A 16,571-nucleotide genomic window follows, 5' to 3' on the forward strand; every position below is an offset into this window, starting at 1 on the left:
CTCCCAGGTGGTGTGCCTTGGCCTCCCCCTCCCCGTTGTATCTTCACAATGTCCCTGTGGGTTAGGTTAGACAGTGACTAAGCAGAGGGCTGAGTTGGATTTGAACCAGCTGACATTTCTGAAAAGTCTTCAGAAGCCGCTCCACCGATGCTGCATGGCAGCTGTAATGGGATGAAAGGTTGGTCTGTGTGATCTCTCAAAGATTCTCAAACCTGGATGTCAAAAAGAGACTGCTAGAGAGAGTCAAACTGGGTGGACAAGTTTAGCCTGGTCACTGTCCTTTGGTCAGGTTTATTGGCTCTAGTGGGGCTCAATGGCCAATCTCCCCATAACTAATAAAATGGCCAAAGTCTCTTTCTGAAAGGAGTATCTCTTGCTTCCACCAGCTTCTGTGGGAAATGATGCCATGCAGCTGCTTGAGAAAAGGCCATGAGCGTGTTTAGGATGAGTTTAGTCTTGGACTGGAAGAGATACACAAACTTGCTCTTTGCAAAAATCCTATTGTCCTGCAAGAAAATGGGGAGCAGTGAATGGAAGACTAAATTTAAATCCACTTATTCTCAACACAATGTATATGTGTAAATACAACCAAACAGCACAATAACACCAGTAAACCTCCAGTGACCTCATTCCACAGAAACAGAGTCTCAATGCAGATGGAAAGCCTGGAATTCTAACTAGCGATGGACACTTTTCATTCCTCTCTTCTTTCTCCCCCACCAAATCTTCAGTGTGCTACATTTTTAAATTAAAAAGTCCTCATGAAATTTTGTAAGGATTTTAATGCACATTTTCCCTAGCATACACATTTTTGCAAGCAATTTTCTCTGATAGAATGCATTTTGGTACACACACCCAAAAAGTATACACCTTTTTTTTTGCTAGGAAAACTGCACCACTGAATTCAGAAAAGTGTGGATTCCCAAGGAGAGCTGTGTTTCAGTTAGCATACTGTTTCAAGAAGCACAAATTAGGTAGATCAACATTAAAATGCAAACAGAACTGACTTCCTCCCCCGTACTTATGTGTGGCATAGTAATTGAATACATGTTCACCCTTCATAAACAGGGATATGTTTGTTTTGCTTTTAACTTGTAAAAGCAGGAATGTTTCAGGGATGAGGAGCAGCTCCAGTATTCAATCGTGGGATAGCTCAGTTGGTAGAGCATGAGACTCTCAATATCAGGGTCATGGGTTCAAGCTCCTGCGTTCAAGGGGGTTGGACTAGATGACCCTCATGGTGCCTTCCAACTCTACAATTCTATGATTCTATGAATGCTAGGTAAGGGGCGCAGGTGGTGCTGTGGGTTAAACAACAAAGCCTAGGGCTTGTCGATCAGAAGGTGGTTCGAATCCCCGTGACGGGGTGAGCTCCCGTTGCTCCGTCCCTGCTCCTGCCAACCTAGCAGTTCGAAAGCACGTCAAAGAGCAAGTAGATAAATAGGTACCACTCCGGCGGGAAGGTAAACGGCATTTCGGTGCGCTGCTCTGGTTCGCCAGAAGCGGCTTAGTCATGCTGGCCACATGACCTGGAAGCTGTATGCCGGCTCCCTCGGCCAATAAAGTGAGATGAGCCCCGCAACCCCAGAGTCAGTCACGACTGGACCTAATGGTCAGGGGTCCCTTTACCTTTACCTATGAATGCTAGCCAACAGCCACCAGCAACAGCTTCTGCTCATGACGGCTCAGCCTTCTGAAAAGAGGTATTGTATTTCCCCAGTCCAGTTTAAAGTATGTGCAAAGCCGGCAAAAGCAGCTTAATGGAAGGGAACAGGTACAATAGATGCAGATATACATACAGCGCTCCTTCCACCTTTGCCATTCTGGCAACATAGCATGGCATGTGTTTTCATCTGCAGTCATCCTTTCCCCCCAGATTCGTGGGGCTTCGGGATGCCTCCCTGATCCTTTGTCTGCAGCAGCTGAGGTCACAGGGCAGCTGCTTGAAAGGAGAAAAGGTGAAAGAACTGAAGTTCTCCTGGAGGTGAAACATTCATCAAAGGGTATTTCAGTGCAAATCAAGACAGCCTCTCCTTGCAGGAAGGAGTTTGTAGGGTGAGAACTGTTAATAGGAAGCTCTAACAATAGATGATTCCCAGTGGTTCAAGCGTTCTAATTGGGCAGGTTTGGATTTAATTTTCACACAGTGTGATCGGGCTCATATCACTGAACCTGCATCTTTTCCCTGAAAGCATAAACAAACATGACTGCCTCTCAGAAGACTTCAGGCGCAATGACAAAGTTGCCTTTGAGTCACCTAGAATAGTAGGGAATGATATTTAATTACACACAGCCTAGTCTGATTAGCAGGGGTGAACAGAGCTCCTACTGAGGTTTGATTAAATTTCAGGAGATTGTAAGCCACTAAGCAACAGGGAAATATACGTTAGGAATGGGCAGAATGGCGGAGCATGTAATTTAAAAAACCCACAAGTTCTTTTTGCTGTTTTGCCCTCCAAATTCAACTTTTTGAATTTGTTGTTGTTGTTAGATGGTTTTCTACAGCAATTGGAGATGTGAAAAGTCCTCCTGTGGCACTTTCCTGATTTTGATGGGATCTCGTTTACAGTCTCAGGCTTCATGATAGGCAACATCCGCAAAACATTTGAATTCTGTTGTTCCTCTCCTCTTGTTGAATCTGTGGATCTTGGTGGTCACTCGCTCTGTTCACAGAGAAAGACACCACAGGACAAGTGCCATTTGCCTTGTGCCTCAGGCTCATGCCTCGGGCAGACATGGAGCTTCTGTTACCTGAGGGAGGCAAGACATACACCTTCAGCAACAGCCTCAATTAACCCTTCTCCACCCTCCCTCGTTCAGCTCTGTGCTGGCTGTGCCTAAGCAGGAGTCTACAATTTTGCCTTACAATTCACTTGATGTGGAATCAGGTTGTGCTATAGTCTGAGAACTTCCCTGGGCGGGGGTCTCTTCTGATATGCAATTCTGGGCTGCATCAATAGGAGTATAGCATCTAGATCAAGGGAAGTAATAGTGCCACTGTATTCTGCTCTGGTCAGACCTCACCTGGAGTACTGTGTCCAGTTCTGGGCACCACAGTTCAAGAAGGACACTGACAAACTGGAACGTGTCCAGAAGAGGGCAACCAAAATGGTCAAAGGCCTGGAAACGATGCCTTATGAGGAACGGCTAAGGGAGCCTGGAGAAGAGGAGGTTAAGGGGTGATATGATAGCTATGTTCAAATATATAAAAGGATGTCACATAGAGGAGGGAGAAAGGTTGTTTTCTGCTGCTCCAGAGAAGCGGACACGGAGCAATGGTTCCAACCTACAAGAAAGAAGATTCCACCTAAACATTAGGAAGAACTTCCTGACAGTAAGAGCTGTTCGACAGTGGAATTTGCTGCCAAGGAGTGTGGTGGAGTCTCCTTCTTTGGAGGTCTTGAAGCAGAGGCTTGACAACCATCTGTCAGGAGTGCTCTGATGGTGTTTCCTGCTTGGCAGGGGGTTGGACTCGATGGCCCTTGTGGTCTCTTCCAACTCTATTATTCTATTATATTACTTCCTCTTCTGAGAAGAGACACTGCAACAGAGCAAGTGAGCCATAAGTAGTGTCTAGAGAAGTCTTCCATGTCAGTTTCACCTAACTATGCAGAAAATCTGGTTGGGTGGGCATCTGTCATGGATGCTTCAGCTAAGATTCCTACATTGCAGGAAGCTGGACTAGATGACTTTTGGGGTCCTTTTTAACTCTACAATTCTATTATTCTATAATGACACTGCTGTCAAGTTTGTACACCCAAACTAGCGGACAAAGGTGTGTATTAGCAAAGTTTGTACACACTTGGGTCGGGCCTTACTACACAGTTGTATGTGTGAGGAGTGGTGCAGCAACTGTATAGCAGGCACTCATGTGATGAACCCATGAAAAAGCAACTTCGGTGCAGCTGCTGTAATGTCTACAACACAGCCTCAACTTGAAGCTAAAGCCAGGAAAAATCTGACTCTTTCCCCCCAAACAGAGAAACTCCAAAACTCTGATACCAAAATTACATTTATGGAATGGCCTTGCATTCACTGTTTGTGAACAGGAACTGAAACAGATGCAAGCAAAGTCGTCAGATGTAGTGATCTACGAGCTCTTACTTTGAAGGAAATTCACAATATGGGAAGTAAGGATCTGATGACGTATCGTGGCTAGCGGACAAAGGTGTGTATTAGCAAGTCCTCCACTGGAATCTCCCTTTCTCCGTGACCTTGCCATAACTACAGTATGGGGAATAATAAACGTCAACTGCATTAAAAGGCTGCTGAAAGGATCACATCATTCAGAGATACAGACATTCGCAAATGTCGTTATAAATGCTACATATTAAGCAGTCCTCATCATACCAAAGGAAATGAAATTGTTCCAAATGAAATTCTGTCTGGACCGGTCTTGTGACACAAAGCAGCAGCTTAACAAAAAATGCATCAAGGCACACATAATAATCTGCATGAAGGAAACCCTTCTATGCAGGAAATAAAACCCACAAAGATTTTTCAGACCATTCTAGAATGTAAATACTGTTTGGAAACTGAAACTCTTTCCTTTCGCCCTTTTGTTCATCTGCACTAGAAAGTAGAAATATGTATTCTGAGTGCATAATATAGAGTGTGATGCTGTCTGAGAGATTCCCACATCATCCACCCACTCATTTTCTCACCAAGGGGCAGTGAAAGATGGAAATAACTCTCACGCCCACATACGCAATATACATGTGCTCCTGGGCAATTTATTTATGATTAATAATATTTTATATATAAAAAAAACTTGTGGGAAATGGAACAGGCAAACCCAATCCACACCCAGGTAAACTGAAGCCCATGTGGTTTATAGACCAATAATTCTACTGGAGCCCAATAAAAGTGAATCAACATACACAAAAAGACTCTTCAACTTAAGGGAGCTGTGGAAAGATACAGGTACATTTGGGGAAGAAATATGAGATCAGAATTAGTTTCTGAGTTAGAGAGAGATTCTGTGTCCAGGCAATCCAAATTCTGTCCCAGGAAAAGCAGATTTTGTTACCTGTATAAAAGGATGAAAATTGAGCAAATTTGCATAGTTTTCCCCAGCAATTTCTGTTCTGCTGCTGCTCATAGGTGGTACACTAAGGAACCCACAGCTTCTTTTTAACCAATGAAAATCTTACTTGGTCACCTATTCGGCTTCAGCAACTGCTCCCCCAAGCCTGGCATCAGCATCCAGCTTGGTGGGATACAAAGGGCACCACCTACCACAGCTGATGACAGCTGCCCTTTAAAAAACAAATGTTTGCATATCTTTTTTATAGACTGAGACTGTGAAAAGAATTGCTGAGCCATGCAGCTGTAGCTTTCACAGTTTCCATTACCTGTGGGCCCTGCCCCAAGTGTGTGCTTCATTGTGGATAATGAAGATGGTGGCAGCTGCCTCACCTGGTACTTCCTCAGTCCAGGCGGTAAAGAGAAGTGCCAGGTCGTTGGAGCTGCACTGGTTTCTGTGTTTGCTCCTTTCCCTCTATTGCCCATTGCTGCCCATCCCCTCTGCCCTCTGGGCTAACCAGGGAAGCACTAGGGGGTCCAATGACAGATTGCTGAGGGCCTACTCAAATCTGGTACTCAAATCTGGTAGGGTGGTCACTCACACATCACCCAAAAAGCGAAAATGCAGCACCAAAAAGAAGATAAGGGAGGTTGGCATAACATTTGCACATGCTGGTTTATATGTGCAAATGATAGGTGAAATTAAGTAGGTATACACACAGAGAACTAGGTGCACAACTGGACTTTTTCCTCCTTTCTGCTCCCCTAAACCTGTTCTGGGGGTTACTCCAACCTTACAAAGCAAGTTCAGAGCATGCAGGGGGAGGAGAGGGAAGCCCTGTCACACAAGTGGACTCTGCTCCATGCTTGCAACAACCTAGTTGAATCCTGCCCTTAGAAATCATTAAAAAGGTAAAGGTAAAGGACCCCTGACAGTTAAGTCCAGTCACAGACAACTCTGGGGTTGTGGCGCTCATCTCGCTTTACAGGCTGAGGGAGCTGGCATTTGTCCGCAGACAGTTTTTCTGGGTCATGTGGCCAGCATGATTAAGCCACTTCTAGTGCAACGGAACATCGAAACCAGAGCAGCACATAGAAACGCTGTCTACCTTTCCGCTGGAGTGGTACCTATTTATCTACTTGCACTGGTGTGCTTTCGAACAGCTAGGTTGGCAGGAGCTGGGACCGAGCAACAGGAGCTCACCCCATCACGGAGATTTGAACCACCAACCTTCTGATCAGCAAGTCCAAGAGACTCAGTGGTTTAGACCACAGCGCCACCCGCATCCCATTAGAAATCATTACAATAATTTAAATAGAAATACAATACTGTGAATTTGGTGTCCTGTGTGCTCGGGTCTGATCTCCAGATGGTAACTGTTGGTGGACAGCTTCAGGTATGGTTTCCATATGTCTGGGGGAAACTGGACATGTTCTCTTTGGGGGAGCCAACATGCCCATCCAGGAGGATTTTTACGTTTAAAAGGAAATGCCTGGGTTTGTCAAGCTTGTCAAGCTTGGGCTACACGCTGTGACTGCTGCCAGTCCGAGCTGGGGAAAGAGGCTTGTATGCCAGCTTCACCATTTCCTTATTTGGTGCAGGTATTTTATATCCAGTATAAACAGGATACCATTTTTTGTACCTACCTACACACACACAAATCTTCGTACCAAGATTACCATAATAAAGGACAAAAGTGGTAAGGACCTAACAGAAGCAGAAGACATCAAGAAGAGGTGGCAAGAATACACAGAGGAATTATACCAGAAAGATATGGATGTCTCGTACACCCTAGGTGGGGTTGCTGACCTTGAGCCAGACATCCTGGAGAGTGAAGTCAAATGGGCCTTAGAAAGCACTGCTAATAACAAGGCCAGTGGAAGTGATGGTATTCCAGCTGAACTATTTAAAATTTTAAAAGATGATGCTGTTAAAGTGCTACACTCAATATGCCAGCAAGTTTGGAAAACTCAGAGGGATTGGAAAAGATCAGTCTACATCCCAATCCCAAAGAAGGGCAGTTCCAAAGAATGCTCCAACTACTGCACAATTGCACTCATTTCACACGCCAGCAAGGTTATGCTTAAAATTCTACAAGGAAGGCTCAAGCAGTATGTGGACTGAGAACTCCCAGAAGTGCAAGCTGGATTTAGAAGAGGCAGAGGAACCAGAGACCAAATTGTAAACATGCGCTGGATTATGGAGTGTGCTGGTCCCGGGAGGAAGGTACCGTTACCGAAGTCCGAGTTCACAAGACGAGAGGCGAGGTCCGAAACAGGGAGCCGGGCGGGGAACAGGAACGCTGGAAGGTCAGAAGCAGGAGGCCGGGCAGGGAGCAGGAACACTGGAAGGTCAGGAGCAGGCCGGGCAGGGAACAGGAACACTGGAAGGTCTGAAGCCAACAACGACGTTGCTCCCGCAACCTGGGACCGGGCTGACTGGCCTTTATCTTCTTCTAAGGCCAGGGGCGGTCCCGGCCCCCAGGAGACCCGCCTCTCCTGGCCTTAAGGCGAGCACTCCTCCTGGGAGAAACCAGTTCCCTTCGCCTCTCTGCCCTGAGCCTCTGCAGTTCAGGAGAGGCCGAAGGGTTCTGGGCCCCGGAGGAGGCTCACCTGTAGGCACTGAGTCCTCAAGCACCTCTGGGGCCAGAATGGTTTCACCTGGTGCCTGCTCCTGAGGATCTGACACAGGTGCAGGCTCCTCAGAATCTAGGCCTTGTCCCAGTTCAGCCGGCCCTGGAGGCGGGGACTCCTGTGCAGGCTGGGATTCCTCTGGTTCAGCCTCTGAATCGGAATCCCAGGCCATCACATGGAGAAAGCTAGAGTTCCAGAAAGACATCTACTTCTGCTTCATTGAGTACGCAAAAGCCTTTGACTGTGTCGACCACTGGAAGGACAGATCGTGAAGCTGAGGCTTTGGCCACCTCATAAGAAGAGAAGACTCCCTGGAAAAGACCCTGATGTTGGGAAAGATGGAGGGCACAAGGAGAAGGGGACGACAGAGGACGAGATGGTTGGATAGTGTTGTCGAAGCGACCAGCATGAGTCGACCAAACTGCAGGAAGCAGTGGAAGACAGGAGTGCCTGGCGTACTCTGGTCCAGGGGGTCACGCAGAGTCGGACACGACTAAATGACTAAACGACTAAACAACAACACACACACAGCAAAGGCATCTGATCTCTCCACTACTTTTAATTGTTCTCCAAGATCTGAAGGACAGGAAAAAGGGGAAATAGGACGTTCCGGAATCAGAAAGTGGGATGGCATTAACACCCCTAACTTCTTCCATAGCCACAGCACCCTTGAACTTAACGAGACTCCAACCATTGATCTCAAACTTTGCTCTCTGAGCTTCTCTCCAGCCTGCTGTTTGCTATCTCCACTGCATAATGCTCACCATACATTTCTGTGTACAAGACTATGTTTTTTTCTTTAAAAATCATGCTAAGAAGTGGGGGTCGTCTTAGACATGGGTAGTGCATAGGGTGGACATTTGATTGGTTGCTGCCAAGGCTGTCAGTGGCTATTGTGCGTGTTATTGGTTGCTGTGTCAATGGGTGGTGTTGATTGGCTGACACTCTGGCAGTTGGGTGGGTGATTGGCAGCTTCTGCTGGCAATGGGACAGACAGGAGGCGGATTTAGCGACGAAGCTCAACAAATCTGTGCCATCTCCCCGTTTTCTTAAATTTGAGTCCCCCAAAATAGGGGTCATCTTATACATGGGGGCATCTTATGAACGGGAAAGTATGGTAACTTCACTCCTAAATTACCCTAAAATACTGGCATTGTCTTTTAAACTAACTTTCAGTAGATGGAGGGAGACCACTCATTTGCAAATGGAAATTTCCCTTGATCCATTATGTTGTCTTAATGGTCCATCCCCAGGCCATCACCTCAAAAGGAAATTAGCTTTTAACACTTCTTGATTACCTTAGGATTAAAGGGTTGTCTGACACACAGCCTAATATACACGGATCTTGATTAGATCATGAGCCTTAACACTAAGCCTGATCCAGAATTTAAGGTGCCGTGTACCCACCAACTCATAACAATACATTGAAGGTGCCTGCTTCATTTCATTGGGCGGGGAAATGTGCTTTTTAATCTTTCTAGACAAAAGCTGAACATCTGAGAAAGGGACCTGGCATTTGAGGCTGAGTCAGAGCCTTGCTCCACCTTGCCCAGCCTTGCGCACTCTGGTTAGCAGTGGCTCAAATACCTGAAATCCTTTCATGAGAAGAAGCGCAAAGGATCTGTGGTGAAGGGCCCTTCTGTGACTGGGGCCTCACAAAACCTGGCTGACCTGCACCATATTTGTGGCCTTCATTCGGTGTTCAAAAATCAGAATGGGTTGCGCTAAACAGTTAATCTGAAATGTAAAGAATGAATCAAGGTTCTTTCTGTGGCTTGTGAGAGCAAGCAAGGGTGTGATTTAAGGGTTATTACCATTTTAATCTTGCAAGCCTTTGAAATAGTAAAGGGCATTAGCATCTCTGTATCCAAGTTCTCCCATCGTGCTATATTAGGGCTCTTGCTTCCTTGCTTGCTTTTACGGTTGCTGTGTGGCAAAACGCTGTGAATAAAATGAGCATAGAAGCATTTTCTCCCCCTTCTTGTTAAAAACAAACAACCCTGCAGTCTTAGCAAAAGGGAGAGGAACTTCATGAATAATTCAGCGCTCATGTTTACGCAAAACTTTAAGAAATGCGAATCAGAACTCAGAATGTAGCCCAAGATTGCTCCCACCTACACATTCTGCGCAGAAAGAAGCCTGTAGGTCAAAAACTGCAGGCAGCCCATAGGGAGACGAGCAATGCAAACCTGCGTTTTTCTTTCTGACTGCTAGCCTGGAAACTTAGAAGGTGAACTTAGAATGAGACTGGAATCTGGCTTCAGAAAAAAAGATTCAGAATGTACGTCCCCTTGCAAATTAATTTGGCTCCCTCTGAAGCTGCACCATAATTCAAACAAGATTTGGAACTGTCAGAGGCAGGCCATTTAAATGTGATCAAGTTTGACCCAAAGGATAGCATTATTCATATCTCTGTAAATCCTACCAGGTGGTTGGCAGAATAAATTTACTTTTTGGCAATGCATAATTATGGGGTTGGGTAGAGTTTAGATTGAAATGTTTGCCAATTGTCAGCTATTATCAACTGAACACCTTTTGTTTGAACACCATCCAATAAGGACAAATGCACCATATATTCCAGAATTCCATGTATCTAGAGTGGCCTGCCTTGTTTCCCAGACCTGCTAGAGTCAAGGTTACTGGTGTGTTCATCACCTGCTTCGCAACTCATGTTCTGCCCTTTCCAAGTGCTGTAACAACAGGCATTTCTCAACAGGAACAAGGATATCGGGTTCAGGAGGAAGCAGTGCAGGCACTAGCAGTTCTAGTGGCACAAGTCAATGGAGTCCCACCAAGCCCATTAAATGTGCAGCAGGGAGGAAGGGGCCTCTCAAGTGATGTGGCACAGGGCTGTGGAAAAGTTCTGGGAGGAACTCAAGCCTATTGCCAAAACAGACGTGCCAACCCTTCGACCAGCTACCATAGCTATGCAATGAATTTTTTTTTTTAAGTGTGCATTTACTTGCTTAGAGTAGATAATAAGATGATAGAAAACTACAACAAAACCCAGTACTGTTCAACTGAATTATAGCACAATTTTAACCACCTTAAACCAAATGCATGATATCCAAAAATTAGGATGATTAAATAACATTGTTGACAAATAATTGACTGATTTACTAATTAATCAGTAGTATAGGTCTTTTGAGTGTTCAAAGGGTTCGTACATACTGTACATAATACTTAATCCTTGCCACAACCCTGTAAAGTAGGTTGTTATTATTATTACCCCATAGGTAGGGTCAAGTAAAGGATAAAGGGGACCCCTGACCATTAGGTCCAGTCGTGGCTGACTCTGGGGCTGCGGCGCTCATCTCACTTTACTGGCCGAGGGAGCCGGCGTACAGCTTCCGGGTCATGTGGCCAGCAGGACTAAGCCACTTCTGGTGAACCAGAGCAGCGTATGGAAATGCCATTTACCTTCCCGCTGGAGCGGTACCTATTTTTCTACTTGCACTTTGACGTGCTTTCGAACTGCTAGGTTGGCAGGAGAGGTAGGGTCAGATCAACCCTCAAACAAGGTGAGGCAACTGCGTCAAGTGGCAGGATCCACAGGGGCAGCAGATCTGGTCTCCAAATAATGCTTTGCCCACTGCTGCTGCTGCCATGTGTTGCTTGGAGGCCAGTTCTGCCACCTACGTATCTGTTCCTCACCCCCTGGCATCTCTACAATGATCTCTTGGCAAATAGGAGGCACTGCTGGCATGGGCGTAGGCAGGGGGGCAGCTGCTCTCCCCCAAAATCAAACAAATGAACAAAAATACCTAACTAAAAGTAGAAATTGTTGACAGATTTTGAGCACCTGGGGTCAAAAGTCAGTAATTAAAAACAACGGTTTTTGAGACATTTCATTCTGAATCTGCTAGCCAGAGTGTGATGGCCTGGGATTCCGATTCTGAGAGTGAACCGGAGGAATCCCAGCCGGCACAGGAGTCCCCGCCTCCAGGGCCGGCTGAACTGGGGCAGGGCCTTGATTCTGAAGCGCCTGCACCTGTGCCAGATCCTCAGGAGCAGGCACCAGGTGAAACCATTCTGGCCCCAGAGGTGCTTGAGGACTCAGTGTCTACAGGTGAGTCTCCCCCTGGGCCCAGTAACCCTTCAGCCTCTCCTGAACTGCAGAGGCTCAGGGCAGAGAGGCGAAGGGAACTGGTTTCTCCCAGGAGGAGTGCTCACCTTAAGGCCAGGAGAGGCGGGGCTCCTGGGGGCCGGGACCGCCCCTGGCCTCAGAGAAGATAAAGGCCAGTCAGCCCGGTCCCAGGTTGCGGGAGCAACGTCGTTGTGGAGTATCTGCTCTTACCCGGACCTAGACCTGTACTTCCAGCGTTCCTGTTCCCCGCCCGGCTTTCTGCTTCGGATCTTCGAGTGTTCCTGACCCCACCCGGCTCCCTGTTTCGGACCTCGCCTCTCATCTTGTGAATTTCTACCAGGCTAGTGACTCAGGACTGAACTTTGGCTACGGTAACAGTACCTCCCCCCCCCCCCCCCGGGACCAGCACACAGAGCCAGATAGAGGATTATGACAGGTGGATGTGCTGCCCCTCCCAACATAAATCCTGGCTCTGGCCATGACTGCTGGTCTCTTCCTACCTCAAGGAATGAATCACATTGAGGGCCCCACCACCTTTGATTCCCACTTCAGCTGTTGGGTAATATTGATTTGATTCCTCTTCTTGTTTCCAATGTAGATCTTCATGACTCCCTTCTTCCTTGGTGGGGCGGAGCAACATTTTGTAGTTCACCTCCGTGCCAAAATGTCTGAGGCCAACCCTGCCCATAGGAGAAGGAGGGCTAAGCTAGACAGAGAAATAGTTTGCCTTAAGGCCACCTCTCATAGGTTCATGGCAAAAGGGAGTTTCAATTTGGGATCGTCTGTTTATAAAGACTTAAACAGTTACCTATAAATAAAGACGGAGAGTACCAAAACCTCAGCTGCAGGTGCTTTCTTGAGAGAGTGAGAACTTTTAAGATATTTTACAATTTAATTAAAAGTCAACATTCATTGTTTGATGGAAAGACTATATTTAATATAAAAAGGTAAAGGGACCCCTGACCGTTAGGTCCAGTTGCAGACGACTCAGGGGTTGCACGCTCATCTCGCTCTATAGGCCAAGGGAGCCGGTGTTTGTCCGTAGACAGCTTCCGGGTCATGTGGCCAACATGACTAAGCTGCTTCTGGCGAACCAGAGCAGTGGACGGAAATGCTGTTTACCTTCCCACCAGAGCGGTACCTATTTATCTATTTGCACTTTTTGGCATGCTTTTGAACTGCTAGGTGGGCAGGAGCTGGGACAGAGCTCACCCCGTTGCGGGGATTCAAACCACCGACCTTCTGATCGGCAAGTCCAAGAGGCTCAGTGGTTTGGACCACAGCGCTACCCACGTCCCATATTTTAATCAGTATATATTTAATATAGCCAGAACCAAAATAGACTAAAAAGAAAAACAAAAGACAAAGACCAAAATAGTGCTAAGGTTACTAAACTTCCCTGTTTCCCAGGGACAGTCCCCAGATTAGCAAATCAGTCCCCATACAAAATCCATTGAAGTTGAAAAGTGTCCCCGGATTCATTGAAAAAAAATATAGTAATCGTAAAATAGTCTTAATTTGGGTGTGGGTTTGTCAGTGGTTAAAGTTTGTGCTCACTGATTAAAATTGGTCCACACTGAAGAATTGCTTAAAGCTTTAATCTGCCGGTTAAAGTTTGCAAATCCATTGCTGTTTCTTTGTCTTGCTTGAGGGAGTAGGTTACATTCTATGAGGACTATGGAAGGGTTAATACTAAAAATCAGCTCCCAGACGTTGCTAAGCAACCGTGAACTGCCCTCTGGATCACTTACCAGCCAATGGCGATTTGTTCCGCTGATGTCATTTTGCTACCTTAATATCTATGCAGAAGAACTGTGTGGGTGGAGTTCTGTGAAAATCTACCTGAACTGCTTTTAATTAGTATCATCTAATAAAATTAATTCCTTTTCCTCCTCCAATTTAGCTCCAAAGCTTGATAACTTCGATGGAAGACTTAACAAAGCAAACTGTTGATAGTCATTCAAAATTATTTGTCCCTTCACAATATTTGGATCCTGCACACAGATTGAACAGTATATATATATATATATATATATATATATATATATGCACATAAGATTTATATCCAGACTGTCTTCTGGAACAAGAATCCTTTGGGAATAAATACCCATTTCAGCCTGGAAACATTATAGTTATAATAGTGGCTGACAGCCTTATTCCCATGAAACTCTCACAGGGTTAAGGATCTTTACAAGTAAAGTTGATTCTGGTGAAACAGCATTAACTTGGAGCATAACGTCATTTATCTGAAAGCCTTGGGGAAAGGCGTAATGTTTTTGAAAAAGGTTCCTTTTCACACAGGGATACATGCAGCAGCTTGAATTACCGAGTGAAGGGCTGAATCTATTTTTTGTAGGGTTCAGGTTTTTCTGCAAACATTTGGGATGGAGAGAGGGGGAGGCTCATGGAGGGGGGAAATCCCCCATTTTTTTCATACCATTTTTGGTTCCTCTACACAGCAATTGTTCCCATCTGTAAATGTCCCTTTGCCACACACCCCACACCCCTGGTTGTTATTTAATTGAATAGACCTCTTCTCAGCCAGGCAGGGATCACAAAGTGAACATGAAGGTATCAATAAGCTATATAGTCAATCAAACACACAGTCTATTTATTTATTTGGCTTTTATATGGATCTTACCAGAAGAGTTCAGAGGAATGCTCAACACTGGCATACAGAAAAACCACCTGGAACCAATAGTTGCTCTAGCAATGCAAAAATTAAACATCAAACACTCACACACGCACATATAAATGCCTATCATTTCAGAATGTAATAATTAATACATCAAAAGAATCAGAGGCTAGAAATGTTCTAAAGGTGCGCATTCTCACTTTAATATTCTCTTTCTTAGCTTTTCAGGTGTAAAAGGAAATGAAGAATGGCAACTTTGCACCTGTCCTTTGACCTGATGTGAATCACTGCTTAGATTTTCTGCAGACAATGGGACAATACGACAATCTTGAACATGGCTTGATGATGCACATAAGAGACAGGTATTTGCCCTCTGCATAATATACCATTCCATTTGCATATACTGCTTTTTTTTTTACATAGGTAGATAAATGCAATGTAATGTGGTATATAGTGTTTGGGAAACAACAAGTATCAATGTTGTCCTTCTGCAAACCTCTGCCTAAAAAACCAAAGAATCACAGAATTGTAGAGTTGGAAGGCACACCAAAGGTCATCTATTCCAACCCCCTGCAATGCAGGAATCTCAACTATAGCATCCGTGACAGATGGCCATCCAACCTCTGCTTAAAAACCTCCAAGGAAGGAGAGTCCACCACCTTCCGAGGGAGACTGTTCGACTGTCAAACAGCTGTTACTGCTGCCAGAAAGTTCTTCCTGATGTTTAGTTGGAATCTCTTTTATTGTAGCTTGAATCCATTGGTTTGGGTCTTATGCCCAGGAGCAGGAGAAAACAAGCTTGCTGCATGTGATAGCCCTTGAGATATTTGAAAATGGCTATCATATGTTCTCTTTTACAGGTTAAATATACCCAACACCCTCAACCTTTGCATACGTTCCAGCTTATCAACATCCTTCTTAAACTGTGGCGCTCAGAATTGGACACAGTATTCCAGGTGTGGTCTGACCAAGGCAGAATAGAGCGGGACTAGGACATCCCTTCAACTGGACACTGTAATCCCTCCCTCCCTCTCTCTCATAGAGAGTAGAGAGGAGCAAAGGGCACTTGTAAGACCAGTGCTTTTTTTCTTAAAAAATGTTTAGAGGTACTCTCATTTTCCTACTCATATTGAAATACTGCCCCTCGATGAGGCCAAACTTAGATTCACAAAATGTTTAGGGGTGTGCGTACCCCTGTGTACCCCCAGGAAAAAAGCACTGTGTATGACGCTGCTAAATGATGGTGGGGTAACAGATAATAATAATAATAATAATAATAATAATAATAATAATAATAATAATAAATAAATAATAATAATGCCCCGCCTATCTGCCTGGGTTTCCCAAGCCACTCTGGGCAGCTTCCAGTATATCTAAAAACATAATAAAATGTCAAACATTAAAAACTACCCGATACAGGGCTGCCTTCAGATGTCTTCTAAAAGCCTTACCTTGTGTCTCATGCAAAGACACACTGTTCTGTCATCCCTGTTTTGGAAAGCTTTAAAAGATTGAAGGTTCATTCTTATACGAGCAAAAATAATAATAATCTATGATTATTCTGTATTATGTAATTATTGTCTCAAGGGTATCATTAGATGACTAATGGAAGGTTTTGATCACTTGTTTTATACTGTATCAATAGAAATAGTGAAAATTGCTATTTCTCCTCAAAATATTGTAAAACTGGTTGTCAATCCAAGGGTGTGATAGTCCACAGACATTGTACTGTTTCCCCAGATGCTGGATTCCCCATTCTCTAAAATTTGACTACGTGAATGGAACTTTGTTCTTTCCCAGTTTACACATCCTTGTTGCAGCTCAGACATGTCCAACAGGTAGATCACGATCTACTGGTAGATCTTGGGGTGTTCCTGGGAGATTCTAGTAGATCTCTGGCCCCTCAGTGATCTTCTTTCATAGAAAGAAAAAGCCCAAAAACGTTAGCTTCCAAAAAAAAGCTCAAAAACTTTGGCTATCCAAAAAAGTTGGTCCATCCAACGACAATGGGTAGATCACTGCCAGTCTTTTTATACTGTGAGTAGATCGCAGTCTACAGGGAGTTGGACATCCCTGTTGTAGCTTATCCAAATATCTAATCCAAATATCTAATCCCAGTCTTGCCGGGAGCTTTCTGGTCCAAGGAAAGCCCTCCATGCAGACACAGGATTCTCCTCGGATCCATTGGGC

The 16,571-nt window shown here is 45.0% G+C and overlaps 1 protein-coding gene across 3 annotated transcripts in view; it reads left to right on the plus strand.

Annotated features, from left to right (window-relative positions):
- The window catches only part of SHISAL1 (shisa like 1), a gene marked incomplete at its 3' end in the record, with an annotated part of 195,564 nt that overhangs the window by 73,008 nt on the left and 105,985 nt on the right, over positions 1-16,571 (plus strand). For all 3 annotated transcript variants that reach the window (XM_083738982.1, XM_083738969.1, XM_083738973.1), the window contains exons 2-3: positions 8-178; positions 14,602-14,743. The remainder of the gene's footprint in view (positions 1-7; positions 179-14,601; positions 14,744-16,571) is intronic.

Source organism: Podarcis gaigeae (assembly GCF_964106915.1).
Source record: "Podarcis gaigeae genome assembly, chromosome: 5".
Lineage (NCBI taxonomy): Eukaryota > Metazoa > Chordata > Lepidosauria > Squamata > Lacertidae > Podarcis > Podarcis gaigeae.